We start from the raw sequence: 4,328 nt of genomic DNA, 5'->3' as shown, positions 1-4,328 counted from the left end.
ACGCCCTGCAATGCCGTCCGTTGGTGGTGGTTGGCGCAGGTGGGAATACCGTGAGCACGTTCAGTTTTGAAACACTGTTGATTCTGTTCGTAGTTAATGTGTGTATTTCAGAGCCTGGCTCTTCTAGTCACGTAATTTGGCAAGAAGTCAACTTTTTTTGCAGCAGTATTGCAATATACAGTAAATGTCCACTGCTGGAAATAAGTACCGAGGACGGTTGAGCGACAGCTAGACCTTAGAACCACAGAAAGCTGAGCTAGTAGTTAGCGATTCATCGTGAAACGAGGTAAGGATTGCAGAGAGGAACAAGATACCTAGTCCTATTCCAATGGTATCGTATGCGCTTTGAGAGACGCACGCGATTCAATAGCCCATAGATAAATACGCATTTGTCGATCCTCTGTGAAAGTTCCTTCGCAATAAAGAATCGACTAATGTTGATTTCAATGCATGGCTCGTATTAGAAGCCACACTGCATCAAACGATACAATTTCCACGTTTACGGTCCGCGTTGACTAAGCAGTAACGTCCATTAACTGCATAGCCCAACGTCTTGCATCGGCTTTCGGCCATATAGTGACATCGTATGTTATGTAAGTACATACAAAAAATGACCCTGACTGACTAACCTTGTGGTAATGATTGCACTAAGCGGCTACACTGCAACGTAACCTTTCATGTGACGTAGCAACCCTAGCCACACGACAGAACGAATACATGCGCAGCGCTGAACACTGATTTTTAAGTGGTGATTCGCGTTAACGGTGGCATAGCGAAATTTATTGTTATCCGGCCCACGAGGGGTCACGTGCAACTCCTGTGAAGAAGTACAACTCGGTGACGAAGGGTACAGAGCGAAAGGACGGCTGTGACGGTCGCTGATATTTGCGCGGGAGGTCGAGCGGTTGGGAATATGGATTTGGTTACGTCATGTCATCCCCTTGGTGCCGATACATCGTCAGCAGCACCCGCAGGGCGTTTGCGGCACCCCACTGTGGCGGCGTGCCTGATACAACCTATCCGATTTTTTTCCGGGTATAACGGACATGCCATGATCGCACGGGTAAGGCGTTTCGCTCTGCTGCAGCGCGTGTTCTCGGAAGACGTGCGGAAGAAATTGAAACAGAGTTATATGAGGGCGCACTGCAAACACTAGACGCAATAGCTGTGTGATCGTGGCGCCTCTGTGCCTCTCCCGAGAAAAATACATGCGCAGCTTGTATTTTAATGCGTAAGCATTCGTGCGCTCTTTATCTAAGCCACAAGAGGGGGGGGGGGGGGGTTGCTCAATATGATGCATGGAAAGAATGGTTTCTGGAGTGCATGACGGCGCCGCAAGACGAAGACAAATACGAAGACATCAGAAGCGCTGACCAACACAAGCGTGCATGGTCTTCTCCTAGTTTGTGCGCTGTCTCGCACTTCAGAGGCTACGAAACTATATATCGCCCGATGTGGCGCGCACTGCTGCTCGGGAATAAGCCATAATGAGTTGCCACAACAGAGGCAATCAATAGACAAAAAGGGTAAGCTGCCAACGCATCAGCTGTAGAGGCACCGCTTATGCTTTTGCTAGTCTTCCGATCAAGTGTTGCACTGATGCAAAGATAGTGCAGTATATTGTGCGAAGTCATTTAAAAAAGAGGGAAGTCAGCAGAGTTGATGACGCCATTGTTTAAGGGAAAGTGAATGGTTGACGCCATGAAACACTACTTGGCTGACGCATCTTTCTGATGCTCTGTTTTCGAGGTCAGACTGACAATTTCATCCGGTTTGTTACCTCATTCACAGTAGGCAGCTGTACTGGGCAATTTTGGTGAAGTTTTGTGCCTTAAACAGATTCTGTGCCGTTTGCGCGTATACGTTTATGAGGCCACAACAGCCAATAGTGCTGCAGACGAGGACGACTTTGCGTGCATCATAAAAAAGCTATATACGCAATATCGCGTTTCATGGCGACAGCCTGCCGCTGTCGTAATGTTAAGCTCACATTCACATTCAGAGATCACTTAAGTTTCACGCGATTATATGGGTCAACTCACGCCTTCAACTCATCTGCTCTTCCTCGCGCCATACGTTTGTGGAATGGTCTTCCAGACAACATCGCATCCGAACCAGACCACGATAGTTTCCTTCAAAATCTCCACTCTTTCTTTTCACAATAGAAACTTACCACTAGTTTTTCCAATTTTGTTTTACTTCCGGTGCCATGTCCTGTATCCCGCCCATGTATTTATTTATTTGTTATTTTTACCGCTTTAAGACCAAACACATCCGTCATTTTTTTTTTTTTGTCCACTGCACGTGTTTTTCTGTTTCTTTTTTTTTTTCAGTATCCCACTCTGTACCCGACTGCATTTTTTACATTGAAGAATGTTTTTACTGTGCACGCGATTAGCCCCTTCATTTTTTATCATGGCCTACCGTTGTGCGTCTTTGAAACACTGCCAGCTGTTCCTGCGCCTAGAATCCGCATATTTGGCTGTCTATCTGGTTGTAGTTTCTTTTCTTTTTACTGTCGTCATTGTGATTGCTATACTTTATAGTTCTTGTGTTCAGTTTCGCCATATGCATAATGCCAGCCAATATATTTTTTCGTGTTATCCTCTTTCTTGCCCAACCTTATATTGCAGTCATACCACTTTATCATCCATTCCTCCAATGTTTGTGTTGAATAGCAATTCGGAGCCGTATGTTCGTACTCTGTCGAGTTACTTTGCACATTTATTACCCCCCTTACTCAATGCCCTGTCAAGGGGCCTGTAAGGTATATTCAATAAATAAATAATCATTGAAGGCTGCTTATGTTATCTTGTTCATTCTGTTATCTTTTTTTTTTTTTTTTTTTTGTAGCAATAAAATCGGAACGATGACATCGGAGTACGCCTTGAGAACGGAACTCGGACATTATTTCGCATATCTCACAATAATAGGAGTTAGATGCGGGTGCACAATGTGGGAGTTTAATAATGAATGTGATAAAGTAATTATGATTATTAAGCTCGAAAAGTAAAACACAGTCCATGTGAGGTGCCTTAGGCGAAACGTACAGGTGCCTTTTTAGCAACCGTGATTCATTGAGTTCCTCTCAAAGTGCAGAACACTTGCGTTTCTGAACGAGGCCATTCGTCTTCCCGAATGCGGCCACCGTGGCCGGGAATCAAACTCGCGACCTCCTTTTCTGCACGAGAGCGTCTCCGCAGCACGCAGTGAACGTGTACTTCTTACCCTTGCAAAATACAGAATGGTTATTTCTATCAGTACAGCGTAGATTCGATTAGGGTGAATAAATTACCTTTGTCGCATGCTACTTTGCGAAAAATGACAACTACAAGATGCTCTAGGGCTTGACTTGATTTCAAATGTATTACGTTTCTCTGCAGTGACCTTATAGGTATCAGATATTTATAGAATGCTATTTTCCTCCTTTGTAGGCATGGAACTGCGTTTCGATATTTGCGAGAACGTCTGACTCTTTGGTCTCGAGATTCATCGGTGTACCTGCACCGTCACGTAAGTCAGCATAGCTCCCCACAAACATTTCTGTGCTTTTTTTAAGGTGTTACTCGTTGAGTCACAGATGAACGAATTTTTGTCTACCTTGTGCTCTGAAGGCAGGCAACACGCTGATTTTAATTCTGTTGTTTCGCATAACGCTCTCTATATCCATTATTGTAAGAGAGACACGACCGCTGCGGGTAGCCCGCGTGAAATCCTACAGAGACGCTGGCCATACTCTACCCCTCTTCTGTGCCCAGGGTTTGGGATGTCCTTGGCTCTTTCCACCCCAGTTATCATAACTTTCTAAGTCGTGGAGATTAGCGTTTACCAAACTTTTTCCTGTGTTATATCGATGGTTATTTTCATGTGCGTTGCCATATGATGGCGATGTTTATTGACATCCCCCTTGAAACAGGGCGGAGACTTAGTCAACTAGCCTGTTTAATTAATTCAGGTTTTACAACTATCGCTATCTAGCCTTTCGCATATCTGATTTGGACCTTAACTTTCGCATTTAAAAGATATATCACTCAACTGTGCCACTACCTACGCTTGCAATAACTGCTGTTCTATCAATGTGTGCGCGTGAGCATTTCAGACCGTCCCTTCATATTCTGTGCATGTTATAGACCACCAAATTCGTCCTCTACATTCTCTGCAGATTTCCATGATGTCCTTAACAAATTGATTGTTAGGTTTCCCAACTCTCCGTTATTTATTTTGGGGGACTTTAATTTTCCAGATATAGTATGGGAGACTGACTGTGTTAATTTTAAACGTACTTCAGCCGAGTCCATTGAATTCTTAAATTTGTGCTTTGACTTCAA

The sequence above is a fragment of the Dermacentor andersoni genome, chromosome 6 (genome assembly GCF_023375885.2).
Source record: "Dermacentor andersoni chromosome 6, qqDerAnde1_hic_scaffold, whole genome shotgun sequence".
Classification (NCBI taxonomy): domain Eukaryota; kingdom Metazoa; phylum Arthropoda; class Arachnida; order Ixodida; family Ixodidae; genus Dermacentor; species Dermacentor andersoni.
This window is presented reverse-complemented; position numbering follows the sequence as displayed.